This window comes from Dermacentor andersoni, chromosome 5 (assembly GCF_023375885.2).
Source record: "Dermacentor andersoni chromosome 5, qqDerAnde1_hic_scaffold, whole genome shotgun sequence".
Classification (NCBI taxonomy): Eukaryota; Metazoa; Arthropoda; class Arachnida; order Ixodida; family Ixodidae; genus Dermacentor; species Dermacentor andersoni.
In genome coordinates this window covers 77,028,426-77,049,212 of record NC_092818.1, presented here as the reverse complement: position 1 = coordinate 77,049,212, position 20,787 = coordinate 77,028,426, and the positions used below count along the sequence as shown (strand labels likewise).

General features: G+C 46.4%; 2 long non-coding RNA genes across 6 annotated transcripts in view; both read left to right on the top strand.

Moving 5' to 3' along the window:
- LOC129385012 (uncharacterized) overlaps positions 1-2,444 on the top strand; it is a 159,485-nt gene extending 157,041 nt beyond the window's left edge. For all 4 annotated transcript variants that reach the window (XR_011894752.1, XR_011894754.1, XR_011894755.1 and 1 more), the window contains 2 exons: positions 1,723-1,891; positions 1,953-2,444. This is a non-coding gene — a long non-coding RNA (uncharacterized lncRNA). The remainder of the gene's footprint in view (positions 1-1,722; positions 1,892-1,952) is intronic.
- Positions 2,445-12,756: 10,312 nt separating this feature from the next.
- LOC126530799 (uncharacterized) lies at positions 12,757-19,985 on the top strand. Of its 2 annotated transcripts, none has more exons than XR_007599514.2 (3): positions 12,757-13,206; positions 14,336-14,426; positions 19,739-19,985. It is a non-coding gene; the product is annotated as an uncharacterized lncRNA (long non-coding RNA). The 2 variants fall into 2 exon arrangements; XR_008612541.1 differs by having other exon boundaries at positions 14,336-14,490.
- The last annotated feature ends 802 nt before the right edge of the window (positions 19,986-20,787 follow it).

The following is a 20,787-nucleotide window of genomic DNA, read 5'->3' as shown; positions in this document are numbered from 1 at the left end:
AAGGGTCCGCTTCGCGTCAATGCAACGACGTATTGGACAACCTCTTCCGAACCGCGCAGGCGATCGAACACGTCGGTTTGTATAAACGCACGCATTCAGACGCCCCTGATTACTCCGCATTTCCTATTGATACCAACGCCGAGGAAACCGACCACCGACCTCCTTTTAGACTATGCACCGCTCCGCGTGCAATAAACTCGAACCCAGCAATCATTTCGGCTCACTACACCGCATCCTCCGTAACCAGCCCGAACCAAAAGCAACGCGCGTGCAGAAGCCGGCTCCTACAGAATGTTAGCCTCCTGGCATGGCGATGCGAAGCACTGTCAGCGGGCTACCAGTGGCTACACTGTGGGGCGGAGCATGCGGCGAGCAGTGTTCGACCTGGGCGCCGCTGGCGGTCGTCCTCCCCGACTGGAACGAATGTGACCCACAATGGCTGGAGCGCGGCGCTGGCGGGGAAAGACAGCCTCTGCCGTTTGCCCGCTATGGGCTGCGGCATTCAGACCACTAGCGTCGCGGCAAAGGCCTTCGTCGCTTGAATCCGCATTGGAGGCCAAAGGCACGGATGTGTGCGTGCGTGTTGGTTCGCGAGGAATAGATGAAACGAAGCCGGCCTCGCGGTTGACAGCTGCTGCTTATGATGGATCGCCGATATTTCTTTTTATGCCATTCCCTTTTCGACCTTGGCAGTGAGCTTGCAGACTGTAGTAGATATGATCAGCACTTCTTTCATCTTTTCTTTCCACACGTATCCTTTTTTTTTCTTTTCCAGCGCGAATGGGAAGCTTACTTAAGCGAATAGATTATCTACCTAGCTCGTGGCGTAAGGGCGACGGGGGAGGGGGAAGTGCGGGAGAAGGTAGTTTCCGGCTTTTCATTTAGCGAGGATACGTATTTCGCATCAGATGTCGTTGGCCGAGTGAATGGCACAACTCTCGCAGTCTACAAAGCTGTGCCGGTCAACCGTTGTGGAAGGACAGCCAACAGGATTACTGTTACGCACGAAAAGTGGTATGTTTGCTGAAGTTCAGCTTCAAACATATGAAAACGAATAGCTTCTGATTGCAGAACAAAAGGTGTGTGTTTGAAGTCAATGAATGCTTCAATATCGATTACAGAGGAGAAATCTTATATGCAATCTAAAAGACCACAGTTGATCAGAATTGACACGGAGCCCTTTTTACAGCTTTGTTCCTCGGCTGCAGCGCGCTGCCCAACCGTCGAAGGTTAAGGCTTTTCATTTTATTACATGTACGCGCGGCGTCAATCCAACCATTGCTCCTTCTGTTCCACAGCCTAGTGGCGAACGTTGAAACAGTTGCTGTTGCTTCTAGAAGTCTGCATACATAACGCCGTGATCGAAGCTTCTAAGCGACGAGCCTCGCTGTGCCTGTCGCCGAGACCTTACTCGATTGGGCACGATATCTGGCGAGGCTTGTATACTTAACGTGAAGGCTGCCCTTCCTGTCGAGCTCCATCAGTCAACGTCGCCGATCCGCCTGCCGTAGCAGTTTCGCGAGAGTACGCGCCATACTTCACTGTCGCCCTTTATGGGTCACAGGACGTGAACGCGAAAGCAGCGTATTCAGCGAGAACAACGAAATAGAAGGCATGAAAAGGGGCCTCGAGGACACTTTACGGTCGGGCTCGGCGTTGTCAAGAAATTGCCGTTTCATTAAACTTCGAGAGGGGAATAAGAACATTTATTTCACTTTCCAGGTCGGACCGTTTAATCCTTTGCAGCCTGGCCGCGGAGGGAGTGGCTCTCCTGGTCCGTGCATCGGTCGTGACCTGCCTCCAGGGGGAACTCCCTCATGGCTCGCGTTCCTGAGGGTACAGAAGAAAAAAACAAGCATTGCAAGAAAAATAAATCGCGTGTCACTGTGAGGTAAAGTTGACTGATTCCGGTAACACTGATTTTCACGCGCTTCCGATCTTTGTCTTCGCAGAGGTGCCGTCGGGCCATTACTTATAATACTCCTGGACTGAGCGCTTGCTATTAACAGCCGGACGTTTTCCTCGAGGCGTGAGGACTGCATGGGGAACGAGCGAAGAGGTGATTGCCTGTGCGAAGGTGGACTGCATGACGGACTTCTCAACAAATTCTGAACAGCTGAAAAGGCAAAATTGAAACGTTTTTATCCTCATTGCTTCACAGACGAGCCCTTTTTATACGGTACACATAACAGAAGGCTAGAGCGAAAGCAGATCTGGAGCATTATAACCTAATAAACATAACATGCAAGGCCTTCTCATGAAAAGAAGCCTTTTGACAACGTTCTTTTGCATGTGCTTTGTGTACTGAAATATATAGTGTATTGAAAGCAGCAACGCATCGATTTAACTTACAGTATTCTTTCTTTTGTTGTAGGGCCGACTGTTACAATGAGCGCCGATTTAATGCGCAGGCGCGCCTTTGAGTGCCAGTTTATATACGCTTACTTGCCCACAACGTCGTAATAAAAACACGTTGACGATCACTATGCTACGCCATGCGTCCTAACAGCCATAATGTGACAGGCATCATGTATATATTATGACCTGACCACGAAGCTTGAGCTCGTTGTCACTGGTTGCACAAACAGGAGCTCAAGAGCATATGTGTTGCGCCCCAACGTGTCGAGCTCTTGCTATCCGTCCGGACGCCACAGAAAAAGCTTGCAAGCGCCTCCCGCGTTGGATGCCCAGGAAATAAGAGTGCTGTCTACAGTCTCGCGCGCGCGCACACGGAATTTGCATGGCGAAGTTGATGAACTCCCTCGCTTTTTGGTCGGCCCACTGCGTCGCCTCGCGGAGGGGAAGAACCGCACGTGGGTGACGGATTGCCCGCGATGCCGAGGAATGAAAATTCTGGTCTAACCCCATGAGGCCCCGCAGGGCAAGGGAGCTGCCTTCTCTCGCCCATCTGCGCCGCCCCTTTCCTGCGGCCTTTCCGGCCTGGCTCTTCGGTGCTCTGCGAAGACTCCTACGGTGAAACTATGCCGCTCGACTTTTCTTGCTCGAAGACCATGAATGATTTATGGTGTCGTACCTCGGTGCAGAGGTCCGGTTCTTGTTTTATTCCTTTCTTTTGGAGCTTAGTGTTTCTCTTGCCGCGTCTGTTACAAGGCAACTACTTTCTGTGTTGCATGTTTTCTTTCTGTGTAGAGAGAAAGAGGGAGAGAGAGTAAATGAAGAAGCGAGCCGGCATGAGACGGCGGTGACAGAGGGCTCAGCGGAAAACCGTGAAGATAAAAATGTGAGAGGCTGGCGACAGGCGGCGTTTCCTGGGCTCTTCTCCTTCGCTTAGTTGGTGGAGTTATTTTGCTTGCGCGGCGTACGCTGAGCTCTGACGCAGCACATCTCGTCATCTTTTCTTTCGTTCTCGACCCTTTCAAGAAGGTTGTTCGCCGTCTCTTTGCTAATTTGTGAATTCCGATAGTATTAGTACCTTGAAACGGCTAAGAAGCTTGAAGCCAGCGAAAAATAATGCTGCAATGTTCCCATGAATTTCCGGAAGTTCTAACGTTACTGCGATGTTTTTTAGTTGATTTGGCAATTGAGGCTCGTCGAGCACAGAACGTCGGAGAGATAGCTGATAAATTCAGTTTTGACGAGTATACAGGTTAGCCATTATGTTAGCGAATGCGGACAGGAACGAAGGAATATGACAGTTTACTCATGGTATTTGTTCTATATTATGAAAAATCGCAATGTTAGCCCAATAAACGATAGCCTGGAAGCAGCGGCTGTCGTTACATACGTAATATGAGGAAAGGTGAAGAAACGTTGTCATATCCTAACATAGCTCCTCTAGTGATATATTTGCAGGAAACAGAGCACTACGCTCTCGGGAGATTGAAATTAAGCTCTCTGGCTCGGAAGACCTGTTTCGCCAAAAGAATGATAAAATGGCTACTCTTGATCTGGTTCTGGATCTTTCCTCAGAAGAATTTATGACCTAGTCCTGATGGGTGACGCAGAAAGATAGTCGACAACGAACGAGCGCGTCGCTTCTATGTTCTCCTGTAGAGCGGGTCAGTGAAAGTATGACCGAGGAAGCAATGTAAGGTGGTTTGCTGCTTAGTGGTTTGCCCTTGAAGTTCACGCATACAACTCGCAATGATGCTTACTAAAAATTTAAGATCAAGAGGAAGAAGCTTCAGTGACGACGTCGGTTAAGCCCCGCCTCTGTCGAAAATACGTAGACCATTTCACATTCTTGTCTGACTATAGAATATAGTCGTTGAGTCGGGAAACGAAGCTATCTTTCGGGCAATGATATTACTATTCTGCGATAAAAGGCAAGACCATTCATGCTGCGTGGTATCTCTGGAACGATATCGGGCCTGTGGCATAGCATGGCAGACATTGCGGTTACGCGTGAAACAATAGGCTGGTAATTGTACGCATAAGATCGTATAGGGCACTCCAGAACATAAAAATAAAAATTTGTGTTCCTCTGTGCCACGGCAACATGCTCTTAGGTCCCAAATTTGTGCTCAGACCACATGGTTCCACCATGATGTTATTAAATGTTCCTACTCCCTGCCGAATTTTGATGCGGTTGGCATGCTCACTATATAGAACCGCGTGCTTTGCACTTTTAACCACATTCGATTTGGTACTTGACGGAAAGACGTTGTCAGAAGGCACTTTTAACTTCATGCCAAGGAAAGGGTTGGCACAATTTCAAGTTCCTTTTCTTTTTTTTTTTTTGGTCACCGCGGCACCCACATTCGAGCGCTTATGACCGTTCGCTGCAATCGGCATACATATGATAGTCTCACTGATGTACTTTCTCGACGTCCTTTTCCTCCGTTGATACTGCGTGCAACTAAATGTCATTGGTCGTCTCGCAAGAATTAAATTAACGTAAAATTCCAAAAAAACCAACAAGGAACTAAATACCAAAGGAGTGCCGTCCGAAAGAGGGAATGCGGCTCTTCTGACCAAGACCTGCTCCAACGAATAGATGTTTTTTTATTTTTTCTACTGAAAGGTCATCATCACTGGTAGACTTGAAATTCGTAAAGGACTACTGACAGCCAAACTGACGAGGTAGTCTCCTACGTGGCCTTCCTACATAGCCCCCTACGTAGAGAATACCGGCAGAGAGGTCCTAGACCTCGTTCCAGATCACCTAGATGCCCATCGACTCTCGCGCGCCCCGCAACCTCCACATCCGCCTCGGACTTTGGTGCTACAGCAACGTCCAGCAGCAGAGCAAGACCCCGTTCACCCTCCGTGCCGCGCTGGGTGCCGTCATCTGGCCCCAGAGAGTTGCAGGCGGGCTCCACCAAACCACAGGTGAGATGGTCAGAACGCTGCTTCTCAAAACCCACCACCTGCCGTGGTTGCTTAGTGGCTATGGTGTTGGGCTGCTGAGCACGAGGTCGCGGGATCGAATCCCGGCCACGGCGGCCGCATTTCGATGGGGGCGAAATGCGAAAACACCCGTGTACTTAGGTGCACGTTAAAGAACCTCAGGTGGTCAAAATTTCCGGAGTCCTCCACTACGGCGTGCCTCATAATCAGAAAGTGGTTTTGGCACGTAAAACCCAATAATTTAATTTTTTTTTCTCAAAACCCACCCTATACTGCCCAATCTAAACCCTTTCATTACACCGTTTCTCGCGGCCCTACTCCCAATAAACAGGCTCTCTGAAACATAGTCAGTGAGCTACGAGCTAAACGAAGCGAGCCTAAGGCGCAACTCGCACAACAGCGCCAATCCACACCACCGCCCACCACACAGCCAGCAGGTATACCGCTACCCCTGCGCAGAATAACCAGGTGCCAGACGCCAATTCAGTTAAAACACTCTTCACAGATACCGTCGACGAGGACGTTAGGCGCTTAAACGTCCGCGCGGGTACTGTCGAATCCGATATGCCCCCATCGGCAAGCAGGTTAGAGACCTGCAACTGGACATGGTCATTCAGTTCCCGACGCCTTCAGTGATATCTGCTCGCAATTTATGTCGCTGTTTCAAGACGGTCAACTACGTAAGGATGAGCGCCACAAAAACGCATACAGTGTACCCCCACCGCGAGATGACGCTACGTGAGTTTGCAAATATACACCTAATGAGCAAGGTGGCTACGCCCGCCCAAAATTGGCAATCATAACCCCTGCTGTTTGGTAATGGAATTGCCACGGCTTCACTCGCAAGTGAGGTACGCTGCGGCAATACGTGGTCAACTACTCAATCCCCCTTCGACCCCCCTCCCCCCACTCGCGCTTTCTTTGCTCTTCAATAAACTGGTAAGCAAGCCCCTCTGACTGGCTATCATGTGCATGCAATGTCTGACGCATGCACAGTGATACTAACCATCAGCCACATCACGACCCATAATCACATCTTCACTCACTCACTCGGGACTCCACCACGTCCTCGTGGAAATTATACCCACGAAACTGGGACTACCTACTCATTTCATTCTTAATATCTACAGCTCCCCGAAAGAAAACTTAAATCCTCTCGGCAAACTCCCTCGACAAACTAAACAATTGGCAGGACGCAATGGTATTCTAGTTCTTGACGACTTTAACGCACCTCACATCGGCATGCTTTACAGTCTCACTCAACAATAGCAGCTAGCCACCCAAACAGATCCTCTACACCCTACATGCATCGGAAACATGTATACATCGCCGACATTTGTCCCGATTTCACTTTCACTTCCCAAGTGAGACCTGTTGAGTGGCACAACAATGGCTAGCCTCTCGGCAGCGACCATGTTATCATACAAACCACGCTTCTTTCCACACATTTTCTAAGATGTAAAGTCAGCACTACACAACTCACAGACTGGACTGCTTTCCGATAAGGGTGCTCGGATAGCACCTCCACCGATATTCACAATCTGGAAGACTGGGTTCGCGGCATCCAAGCCTACATTGATCAACACTTTAAGCAAATCACGCTCACCACGGACAACACCACCGCAGACCTATACGCCTATTGACTTGTGGAAGCACGACACGGCCTTCTCATGAGATGGCGTCGAAAAAAGTACAACCGCACACTCAAACGCCGAATCGCAGTTTTCACTGACACATCCTGGGAATATTCCGACCAGCTTACCCGGCAGAACTGGCGACAAGCATGCACGGACCTTCGAGGCATACTAGACACCGTTAGAACAAGGCACATCTTATGAAACCTCCTAGAATCCACCTAAATCAAGCAAAAATGTCAACACAATGAATGGAACGCCCTACCCCAAGATGATTTAACAATCACTGACCCGTCTGCCTTCCAATCTGCGCTGCGCACATTTTTATATGTATAAAATGTTCAGCTGCCACTTCTTGCCTGGCCTGTTTTATATATACATACATTTCTTATGTATTTTTCCAGCACCCACCTGCCGCGTGTGCCTTGTTGAAGCGTGCCATGTATTGCAAATGTGAATTGTACCCTGTACTCTCACCCTAATTTCTTCGCGTTTTTTTTTTTTACAAACTGCACCTTTTACTCAAATCTGTGCTTGATTGTTGTCTTCAGTCGTTTTTAGTGTGTTGACATATCATGTGTGAATTGTATCCCCCCCCCCCCCCCCCCCATGTAATGCCTTTCGGGGCCTTTAGGGTTGGCAAAATAAATAAATGAATAAACATGAAACCCATCCTCCTCAACTACCCGGCACCGACGACCAGCTTATACAGGAACTCCAACACCGTTACGTACATAGGCGACTCTAAGGTTTCCGACAGTCGAATTCCCAACTATACTGGTCTGAACAACAAGGCGATTGACTAACACTTCACCCTACGACAACTCATACATGCTCTCAATAAGCTCACACGCAACATCACACCTGGCCTGGATTGCATCACCAACAAGATTTTGTGAAATCTTGGCGACAACTCCCTCCAGGCAATACTCAACATGTTCAACATATACCAGGAGGCTGCCAACCTTCCGCCACAACGGAAGCACGCTGAAGTCATCCGAATCCCCACGCCGGCCACAACACCTTGTCTCAACAATCTTCGCCAAATATCGCTGACGTTGTGCTTGGGCAAGTTGCTAGAGAACATTGTTTTGGAGCGACAACAACAACATATCGAGGAAAACCATATTTCCCAGATACTATATATGTTTGGCTTCCACCCAGACCTCTCAACTCAAGGCGCACTTTCCTAGATTAAAGAGGAAGTACTTGATCATGTCTGCGCTAAAAGTCCCAGCACGATTCCCCCTCTCGATCTAAAGGCCGCCTTTAACAACGTTGCACCATCACTCCATTTTCGATAACTTGAACTAAACAAATTGCAGGCAGCGCACGTTCAACTATGTAAAAGCCTTCTTTACTAACCGTACAGCCCCACAGACATGAATGAAGTACGTACACAAATTATCAGCGCATCCTACAATGGAACACCCCAAGGCGCAGTATTTCACCCTACGCTTTTCAACATCGCTATGATGAAACTACCTCAACAACTGCAAACCATCCCCGGCAACCGACATGACATTTACGCGGATGGCATCACCATCTGTACATCGGGTGGATCTACTGGTGAGCAAGATGCTCTTCAACACGCCATCAACAAGGCTCAAAACTACGCAACAGAGTGCGGACAGCAATGTACACCTGAGAAGTGGGAGCTCCTCATCCTGACTCGCAAGCCGACAGAAATATTGGATCCGACCTCGACAGACATTCACCTGCACCTAAACTCAAGCAAAATCCATCGAGTGAGCACCCTTCGCATTCTCAGCCTGCATATGCAAGCCGATGGTAGCGGCGGCTACGTCTTCCAACGTCTACGAAACTCCCCCACGCAAGTCCTTCGCATCGTCAGCTGTATTACAAGCAGAAAGCGTCTCTTCATAGAAGACGACTTATTGCGACTCATACAGGCTCTAGTCACCCGAATATATAGCCTACTCGATCCCGTACCTCCTCCTTCGTTTGGAGGATTCGGACATGCTCGACTGGCTCATACGTAACGCATACAAGCAGGCGCTAGGGCTCCCCCCGGGACGGTGACACTCCATCTGGAAGCACTTGGCATACACAACACCGCTCGAAAAATCACCGAAACCCACCTCGTAAATCAAACAAGACGCCTTCAACGCTCAACTGCTGGCAGACAAGTTCTGCGGCATCTCGGGTAGCCTCTACGTCTGACTCCAGCACCCAGGCATATCGCCTCACACCTTCGAGGTCAACTACGTGTCTCGCCTATACCCAAAATATGCGCCGCGTTGGATGACGTCATGCCAGAGCTCAGGCATTTACTCGTAAGTACGGGAACCATACTATATAGCACCTTATACGCGGATGCGGCCTCAATTTCCCGTCTTTCGGCGCACGCTGTGACTGTCGTCGACAACCAAGGGCGTTGATTATTTGCCGCCACCACTCGCCAAACCACGACCACGGAAGAAGGGGTTGCCATTGCGTTTGCCGTGGTTCTCCATCCACAATGAAAACGTACCATCGTGCCCTTGGATTCTTATAAGCCGCCAAAGGTAATTACGCGATAGGGGAGATCTGCAGCAAAGCTCACGACATTTTTCATTCGACGGAATCGCCCCCGCCCATCCTCTCACGAGTATCTCAGCTGTAACCAGCCATACCATACACCAACCGGACACCGCTCTCAGAGTAGACGGCCGAATTCCTCATGTAACCCGTACCACTGCCCTGCACCCGCCCGCTGCAACATTATTGCCTAGCACTTCGCACACAATCACCCCCCATGCAAAAATTTGAATAATGTAAATATAATGTAATGTAATTGGTAAAAATTTCTCGTGATAAGGTGGTAGTTCGGCGTCGCCTTCAAACGAACACCTATTCGCACCTTAGTCTGTATCCCGCAATACATCCTACCCTCTACCCATACAAGGGGCCACACCGCAATGTATCCGCCTCCTAATACTATTTAGTGTGGGCATGCCAAAACACCCCCAACTAGCATCCTCTCCCTATCCCTATCCTACCTCAAACCAGTTGGAAGCAGCCCTGTCCAGCTCGAGCTTGCAAGGCCAACTACGTCTGATGGAGCGGGCGCTGCACAGTAAAATAATTTACACCCTTGATGGTGTGAATTGCGAATCATAACACCCTTGAAGGGTGTTTTCATTCTAGAAATATCCCATCATCATGACTTCTTGCGAAGCGTAGGGCAGTTCTAGATGTCCTAACACCCTTTTACCCACCAAAAGGGTGCACTGACTAAGAATATTGGGGGTGGGTGCAAGGGTGTTTTCGTTTATTTTTATTACATTCACAAAGATACAGTTGTACAAAGAGAACGTGTCGCACGGCACTACAAACCAGTGGCGGAACCAGAAGCGGGCCCTCCCCTACCCCAACCCCTTCCCCCCGAGACATGTCGGACTTTCAATGCCGACAAAACTCCTAAAGAGGGATCCCCACCGTTTCACTGTCTGTTTTGATGAGCCATTTTAAATATGTTCTGCGAAAAACCTGCTGCTGAAGCCCTCCTATTATGCCATAGCGGGCTAGGTGGCACACGGTTATCAAATGTGGTTACGCACAAATTCCGCGGAATCCAAAAGCGCGCACATACTTTTTCTAGTATTGAATATTTAACCAAAAAGAAAAAATGTTCAAAACGTTTTCAGCAAGGCAGAACTAGTGCAGCTCTCGCTTTTGGGACGCCAGCAATGCAGCAAAATGAATAGGCCACGTGACAGCATGCAGCTGGACGCGCCACAATTGCTCCGAAGCAATGCAGTCGTCTAGGTTTCGTTCAAGCACAACTAAACAGGCAGAAAAGGGGGCGACGAACCATCCGCGGACAAAAGATACGCCGATTCGGGAAGATTTGACCCCACCTGAGATTCTTTCGCGGAATCAATAACCCCACTTCGTTCTGCTTCTCTGACGTTTAAAAACAAGGTAGCTTCGTAGGCAAACTTGAGCCTTCTCACCCACCACAATGCTTTGATCAAGCAGCCTCTACAGAAAGAGCCGTGCAAAACGCTCATGGCTTCGCGTCTGCGTCAATTTACGAAGCTGGCTATACAAAAAGAAACTGTTAAGTGTGTAGTTGCATAGGAAAGGAATGTTCTACTGGCTTACAAAGAGCTGCCAGAACGGAGTGCTCAAAAAGAAAGGGAGGAAAATGTGAGAAAGTATGGAGAACCAACGTACAATTTGCGATGCATACAGTATTTACCACACCGACTAACAGCGCTATTTACTCAAATATTTCCCCTCCCAAATTGGAGACAGTATTATTGCCTGCATGGATAGGACATTAAGCCCATCATTATAGATGGAATGAGATTCCAGAAATTGGCGGGGCGTTCGCAGATCCATCTTCGTTGACGGAACAGTGGCGAGACATTTTTCAAGTGTGCGCGCGATTGCCCACCTGCAAAGTACGTTCGAGATGTCTTGGCATATGCAGACCTGCGCGAGACTCGCCCGTCTCCCCTCGCGAGACGGGTAGGGCAGGTGCACATGCTGAATACGGGAAAGAAATACTTTGTAGAATGAAACTGAACTCTGTCAAAACACCAGAGCTCTGGATGACAGGTTACAGTGTGCGCAGAGGCGTTCTGCCAGATTTTAAAGCGAAGCTTTCTATGCCTCCTCCCTTATAATTTCCATTTCTGCTGCTGCTGCTGTCACTGCCTTGCCAGCCGCGTCGGTGGGTGGTTTGAGAGCGTGCATAATGTACATGAGAGGGACTCAGGGAAGGCGTGTGCGAACCCTTTTAGCGAGAACTTCGTGGGCATCGCTACAATACTCTCTGGACCTCTTTGGCCGTCACAATGCCCACTGAAACACCCTGGTCATCGACACAATGCCATCTGGAAGACTAACGACGAGACAAGAGAATGTTTAAAGCCAACACCCAGACGAACTGGGTAAATAATAGCCACTTTTCGCACGTGGCAGCTCGCATACATGGGATGATCGCCGGAGAAGGTAAGGGCGCTGTCGCCGCGGTCGCCCTTTCGTGCCCCGTGTCCACTCCAGCGCTAGCCACTTCAGCATGGAATACCAACTAACCCGGTCTCACACCCTACAAACACAAAGCATGCTTCGTTTGGGGTCTCCTCAATAAAAGGAACGCTACTACTAAACATTGCAACAGTTGCGGGCAAACAGTAATAATTTTACTTCAAGGTATGAAAGGGCACGTTTCTGCTATTTCTAAAAAGTAAGCACCGCGCAGTTTTGTGCACGTGGATCACTGACTCAGGGCATGCAGCGGCGCAAAGCCACACTAAAGCACCGCAGCGTCAAGACGACAACACGCAAACGGCTGTCCAGCAAACCAACGCTTCAGCCCCGATGCCCGATGCGATGCGCTCGTCTAAGGGAATTAGAGCGTTAACTTTCACGTAAGCTACGAAAAATGGCACGCAACAGCGCCTCGAGCAAGCACGTCTTTCTGTATTATAACATTCAACATCACATCACGACTCTGGTAGGCCGTCAACATCATCGCCAAATATCTTCAGTGAACGCAAATAGACCAGCAAGCTGCGCTTATGTCGATTCCCACAGTGCGTGGGATCTGCCTCTCTTGTTTATAATAATAATAATAATAATAATAATAATAATAATAATAATAATAATAATAATAATAATAATAATAATAATAATAATAATAATAATAATAATAATTGCTTAGAGGTAGCGTAAAATAAATAGCCTCCAAAGTAAAATACACACGTAGTTTAAAAGAATATATGTTTTTATGCCTTGAAAACGAAACCGAAATCGCAATAACTTCCACCGACGGGTGTCGCCGCGATCGCTGCTGAGTCTCGCGGCGGGCCGCCGGGTGCACATGTGTGTGTTCTCCGTGACAGTCTTGAAGTTGTGAGTAATTAGATTGTTTTTCGCTACGTTTAGGTTGCACCACCTCGTTGTTTTCATGTACTTATGTGCTCATCGACGCGAAGGGAGCATCCGGACTGAAGGCGACGCGATTATGCGTGAGAAAGAAAGGCAGTAGCGGCCTACGACATCGGTGTTTCTTTGTGACAGTGTGTTTACTATGCCTACGTCGGCCGTCATTCGTGGCCAACGAGAAAACATCTTCCATTCGGCCTGAACAGTGATGAAGGGGACTTTTTTTTTTCGGCGGAATCCATCGTCAACATCGTCCATCCACTACGTAAACGAAATGGCGTGCCCAGAGCACACATCGTGACAGCGCTCCGCCTTCAAACCGAGGGCCTTTTGCAAGACGCATGGACTGCTCATATTAAGGGTACGTACGTAGTCACGTTCAGCGTCGCATTTTTATGGTGCGTCGTTGCGGTAGTAATTTTCGCGTAATTTCTTTAAAGGACAGCACAATGTGTGTTGGATGTGAGTGTAGTATGTGTACTCCAGGCGGAGCCTACGGGCACCAAACGTGAAAAGGAAATGAAAATATATCGGATGTTTCATTGTTCGTGTGTCCTCAACTAATTGTGGCAGCGCATAGAGTTGTAGATTATTAAGTACTGCTACGCGTCAGTATTCGGCGCGGGCAGGTAAATAATACTTTGGTTTGGCTAATTAGTATTCTGTTACTGAAGATGGGCGCATACTTATACCGGTGTCACACGGCCACTTTCGATCACGATTGAGCCTGTTCTGGATCGAAATTTTTGACCGCGATTGGCTCCCGTCCGCAGATTCAGCAAGGAAGCAAAACGCGACCAGAAATTCGATCCCAGTCAGGATTGATCGCGGCCAAAAGTGGGCAGTGTGACAACCGTATTAAATGTTGCTTGTGCACTTGCACTCAGTTGTTGTTGTTTTTTTCTTTTTTGTCGGAGGTCACGTGGTAGGTAATGACGCAGGTAGCTTGCAATGCTTGTGCTTTCATCGCTAGAACTAATACAAAAGCACCACAACCATCCCGGCTATGTGGTTATCTTTCGTTTTCAGTTGTACTCGTTTGTTCTAGAAGCTCTCGTGCCGTTGCGGATGAACGCGTGGTTGCGCTATTTGTTTATGAATTTATCTTTTTGTATAAATAAGTATACCGAGCCTAATCAATTCTTTTCTCGACCTTGAATTCGTTTCTTAGTTTCACGGAGGCATGCTTATTACTACTACTATTTGTTTTCTTGTTGTACGACTGAACCCTGCCTAAGGTGTCCTGTCAGTGGTCGACAGTATTTCTGAAATGAACTGCACTGAACATCCTACGGCTATTGTACGTTTCACTACCTTATTCTAATGTCTAGTTATAAAGCGTATGGCCATTGTAACTATTCTTGGCTTGTATATATGTATGTATTAAGCTGGTAAATGCTTAATTGTATTTGCAGTTTTGAGAGGTTCCTTTATTAAGTGGTCACTCTCGGGTGGTATTAATGGTGAGTTGTTTTCTTGTGCCCATGCAGTTAGTCAGCATGAAGCAATTGCATGGGAACCGGCTGATTGTCTTGGGCCTACACATTGCTCAAAAGACAGGGAAGATGTCTGAGCCGACAGGTATACTTTTTTCATCACAATTGGCCTACATATTTTTTCCACTGGAGGATGAAGACCTCTCCCAGTGAGCTCCAATTACCTCTGTCTTGCGCTAGCTGATTCGAAGTGAAGCCTGCAAATTTCCTGACTTCATCATACAGTCTAATTCTCTACCGTCCTTGACTACCCTTCTCTTCCCTTGGCATCCGTTCTGTAACTCGAATGTGCCACCAGTTATCTGCCCTATGCATTACATGGTTGATGAAGGCACTTGGGCTAGTTGGTGCTCATTGCAGACTTGAGACATCAACAACTAGCGTGAAAAAGACGACAACATCAAGAAGCACATAAGACAGAACTCTAGACTTCAACTGAAATTTTTGCTGCACAGAAACATGGGATGCACAGAATGTCGACCGACGGAAACAACACAGGAGCTATCGGAACAAATTGATGAACAGGTTAATTTCACATACGAACACTCTTGGTAAGAGCCAGGGACGGCTGCTCACACACCTGCTCCCCACTTTCTTGATGCAAAGTGGTTCGTATATTTCCCTATGAACCTGCTTCTGGAGCTGCCTGAGCGCACGATTGCTTTGAAACTGCTTGGTGCATGAGCACGTATGGAGATAATTGGCCAGGTGGCCACCAGCCACTAAGGCACTGAAAGCAGCCCTATGTTCCCTCAAGCCAAACAAGTCGGTGTTTAAAAGACTGCTTCGGGGAACCAAGATAGGGCAGCTGTCAGTGGCTGGTGGCCATCTGGCCAATCATTGCTGTAGGTGCTCATGCACTGAGCAGTTTCAAAGCGCTCATCTGCCCATGCGGCTCTAGAGGCAGATCAACATGAAAATATTCGAAGCAATTTGCATCAAAAGATGGGTGATAGGTGTGTAAGAACCCCTTCCCTGGCTCTCACCAAGAAGAGTGTTCGTATCTCGAAATGAACCTATCCATCAATTTGCTCCGATACCTCCTTTGTCAGACAGGGAAAGGGAAAGATGAATGTTGCTTCCATCCGTCGAGGTCGCATCCCCCGAATCCTATGTTTCTGTGTAGGCAGAATTGTCGAGGTTGAGAGCCAAGTTTTCTTTCATGACATTTATTTCAGGCTGTGCTAGTTGACCCATGATGTTCAACAGTGCAGACTTTTACAAAGGACGTCGAAAGTAGTGAGAAATGGAGACAAATGCTAACGCCTCTTTCTCCATCCTTTGTCGAGTTCACATTGTCGAACGTCATCAACCAATACCAACTAGCCCGTTTGCGTACCTGTACGAGTTGAGCCATTTCTACTATGGTACTGTACACCGAATGTGATAAATTCAAAATTGGTGCCTTTTCTATCTTTGTACAAGTAACTGTTTCATATAATAGTTTAAGGCATTATGGTTGAAGTCATGTTTTGACACCACCATAACCTCATAAAATATCTTCATGCATGCGAAAGGTGCCTCTTGTACAAGTTGCATGCTGGCCTGATATGGAGAACAAACCTGGCAGGAGGTAGAGCACATGCTGTATTGTAAACAAGACGCACGGTTGCATTTACTTGGCAGTTATCGCAATGTTTTCTGATATTCACCTGGAGGAACATTAGTTATCTCAGCTGCTAAAGACACTGGTAAAGATACATCACTAGACACTGGGAGCAGAAAGAAAATCTGATTTTGCAGTACTATTGAAGTCATGCAACATTGTCTAACCAAACTGGCAGGGATGCTAGCCGTTAAAAAGAAAGGGCTGATTTCAAGAAAATTTCGCATTCCTAAATGTGTAAGTGAAATGCTCTATGCTTATAAGATACAAAAGATTTCCATGATAATCAGGCTAGTTAAACTACACTGGCCATTTGCTGATTCAATAACGTTCACTGAAGCTTGTTTTAAAATTCACAGTGTCTTTATACAGGGTGATGATTTTAAGTTTCGTGGAATTTTTAAATATAACCTGTTGCATATAGCATAATTATAGTCCTTGAGCAGGAATATTCAAACAGGAAGACATATCTTGCATGAGAAATCGAAACACATGTTCAACTAATTAACGACAATCGATTAATTAGCTTTTCAATTAATTACTTCATGGCACATATAAACAAAAAGAAAGTGGCTTAACCGAGGGGCCGATGTTTATTAATCTTATCATAAGAAGCCAGCAAACACTAACACCAAGGACAACTTAGGGTAAATTACTTGTGATTAATAAATGAAATAAAGAAATAATAAATTAATGAAAATGAAAGTGGATGAAAAAACAACTTGCCACAAGTGGGGAACGAACCCACGTCTTCGCGTTATGCGTGCGATGCTTTACCAATTGAACTACTACAGGCGCCTTTTCCCCATCCACTTTCTTCGGTATTTATGTTTCCTAGTAGAACTCTGGGAGTGTTTGCCAGTGTCACCACATATATGAGGCACATATTGTAATTTACGAATCATAGCCACTGAGATTACAAGATTCATCCACTTGGAATTGATTTCCAGAATGATGCCACTTTGGAGATATACACCATCAAACTTGCCGTAAAAATGCGCTGTTCCACTTTTTTTAACAAAATGTGCTTTTATGCACGGATGCACAAAAGTAACTGGAACAGCCTTGTGTAGTGTTCTTTATCAGGGAAATATTCCTAAACTGGTGTCATCCTGGAAGTTCAAGTGCACAGGTCTTCCAAGCTCACTGGCTACAATTTGTAAATTGCAATATGCGCAGTAAAATAATTAGTTACGAAGTCAATAGCGAATTTTTTAATTAGTCGAACATGTGTTTCAATTTCTCATGCTAGTAATGTCCACCTCTTCAAATAATCTAGCTCAAGGACAAGAATTATGCCATCTGCCACAGGAAATTTTTAAAAATTCCATAAAACTTAAGCATGATCATGCTGTACAATTCTACTACAGTGCTAAACAGCCAGCAGCCTAATCATCACATTTAAGAATGCCGTAACAACACTGATAAGTGCACTAAAGTTTTCTGCGCTTCACAGATGAAAGATGGCCATTAGAATGTTTGATCTTAGTGTAATTCACAATCAGATAACCAGCGAGATTAAGTGAAAGCAGGTGACAAACTTCATACATGAAAGGCTTTAACTGTGCTTTGATTAAAATAGCTAAACTTCTGTTAAGCATGATGCATTCACTGTGTTGTTCCAGTTCAAAGCATCTAAATGATCAGATGCTAAAGAGTTCTTCCTTGGAAGATCTTTAGTGAAAACCTCTGTAATAAAAATACCAGCAGGATTATGTGCTTGCTTAGTGGAGATGTCTACGATGATGTTAAAAGGTGTAGGCAGGGCTTCTAGCAGAGATGCCAAATAGTTCTGAGAGAGGGGTTGTTACCAGCCACTGTGTAGGTCATAGACTAAGAAAAAAATCATGGTCAGCTTAGTGATGCTTAGTATAGTGATGCTTGCATTGTTTGTGATAGTGAGTATAGTGATGCTTGCATTCTTTGCCTGGGAAATCTGAAGAACAGCATCGTTTGTGCCTCTTGTTGTTAAAGGGGCAAGCTTCTGTGAAAATGCTGATTTCTACTCCTATTAACAATGTATATTCCTGAGGAGGCAGGCAGAACAACAATTCCATGGGTTATATTAACCGATGAATGTAAGGTCATTGTTTTGGCACGTAAACCCTGCGAATTTGTTTTTGCCTTGTGGCCACCACCTCCTGTGAAATAATGGTTGGCATTTAAACTATTAGTTTTGGGAACAAGGCATTAATGTCAAAGTACCTTTTGATGGTTACCCTGCAATGCATAGCGAAGCATATGGCTGCACCTTATTTTCAATATAACTTGCTTGTAGGGAAAAGTTGCAGTGAGATGATGTGGCTTCTCATTGTAAACTTATTGCATAAGAAATGATTCATATATTTCTAAGCAATTTATTGGGCTCAACACGAGCATCTTTATTTGTGCACATTCTAAATTGTAGTTTTGGGTCAGATGTCACACACGAAAACAAACTGCCTAGCGTTATTGCTGTAATATGAGGGCGGTTAAGGAAGTAATGCCTCCAAACACGCTACTGCAAACTGTAGTACTGCAAACATTTTGGCTCTTTATCATTAATGCACTGATGTTTAAGCTATACAATGTCACTTGCCCCATCTTCCGATCTCTTCGCGTTCCAAAGTAATCGATCAATGCATGGCATCCAGTGGTGATGTCCGTTTGAAACAGCAGGCTGTAATTGAATTTCTCACTGCGGAAGGTTCTACGCCCTTCAACATTCATTGCCGTCTGAAAGCAGTTTACGGGGATGCCTGTGTTGAAGTCAGCATTGTGCGGAGGTGGGCAAGGACTGTGAAACATCAAAATCCAGCCGCATCAAATGTCCAGGATCAGCACCGAACTGGACGACCCACAATGGCTTCTGATGAGGATCATCAACATCAGGCAGACGAGTTGAACCGGGTTAATCACAAGATCAAGCAACACCAGATTGCAACAACACTCGCCATTTCCATTGGTTCAGTGAACCACATAATTAAGAACCTCCTGGGTTACAAGAAGATTTGAACTTGTTGGCTATGCTTCAACTTTTTCATGTCAGTCGTCAGTTGCCGTGGCACCCAACAAGCGCAAGTCTTCTTGTAACGCAGGTCTTTAATGATGTGGTTCACTGAGCCAATGGAAATGGCGAGTGTTGCAATCTTGTGTTGCTTGATCCTGCGATTGCCCCAAGTCAACTTATCTGCCTAATATTCATGACCCTCATCAGAAGCCATTGTGGGCCGTCCATTTCGGTGCTGATCCTGGAGATTTGATGCGGCAGGATTTTGGTATTTCACAGTCCTTGCCCACCTCTGCACAGTGCTGACGTCAACACAGGCATCCCCGTAAACTGCAGTCAGCTGGCGATGAATGTTGATATGCGCACAACCTTCCACAGTCAGAAATTCAATTACAGCCTGCTGTTTCAACTGGACGTCACCACTCGATGCCATGAATTGCTCGATTACTCTGGAACGAGAAGGTGAAGCGACATTCGATAGCATAAACATAAGTGCATCAATGATGAAGAGTTCAAAATGTTTGCAGTAATATTGGCTAAGTAGTGGGCTTGGAGGCAGTAAATTCTGAATTGCCCTCATATAATTGTGTAGCTTGTCTCTCCTTCATTCATGATGTGGCAGAATAAATGCCTTATTCTTTCGAAATAACGATTTCTTGGAAGTAAGCACTATCTGTGCTTGTTTTCTTTATCCTGGTCTTCATGTGATCTTGAAATATTAAAGTGAATGATGCAGGGAAGCGCTGCTTGTCATGTTTCGTGTACTTTTCCTGACATTAAATTGCAACAAATCATTTTGCAGGTAGAAAACAGGCAGATGGCTACAGCGATCAATGAAGAAATGGCTTCATCTATGATGGCTCGCCTTAGGACATTGGAATGGAGCTACACAAAGGCATCACCAGCCTCGCCTGTGCCCTGGAATATTGGTTTGAATAAGACTGTTCTTCAGTGTAGAACGACCACAAGACTTGCCACCACATACAAGGCGTAGTGCAAGCTCTAAATATTGTACAGGTGGCTAGAATAAATGACCCTCCATGCAGTCACTCTTCCTGTATCTGTGGTAAATGGGACCATTTCACGCAGAACACTCACACGTGATTATGTGTTTTCTCTCAAAGTTGCTATGCCATGCGTTTGGAAGCACATTACCTATTGTATGCACACCGTACATAACATTTCTGTGTGCTAGCCTGACTGTAGACTTACGAAACATACAATGAAGTGCATGTGTACCCGCTTCAACATGCCGTACTTCAACACCCTTACAGCAAGGGCTATTATATTGCTTATTACACCCGATAGGTGAAGGGGTTATATATTCCTGATCACACCCTTACACCCCATGGGTCGAAGGGTAATATGTTGTTCAAAACACCCTCAAGGGATAGGGTGTTATTGTAATATAGAATAACCATCATAAGGGTGTAATTGCCTATAAAACCCAGCTTTTTCTAGGGTGCTAGGGGGTTAGTTATAGACACTCAAAAAAACCCTTAGGGGTGTAAATTATTTTACAGTGTGCAGGTGGTGGCTGCTACTGGAGTTCTGGACTCAGACGTATGCTCACTGGCAAGTGAGGACCACTTTCTTCATACAATCCTTTACCTGATAAAGGTGAAATAAAGTTTGTTACCTCTTGAGGAGCTCGCAGAGACAGAAGTTGCCTTCTAGTGGCAAGCGTGTTACACCAGGTCGTCGGCATCCTCAGGGCCCCGTCATCCTCAGGTAGCGCAAAACAAATGTCCCTGCACGACGCTTCTTTGTTTTACACTAACATTGACAATGAAAGCACGTCACTGAGCGAGCGGCACCCATTTCATAACGACGCGACGCTCATTGACGTAC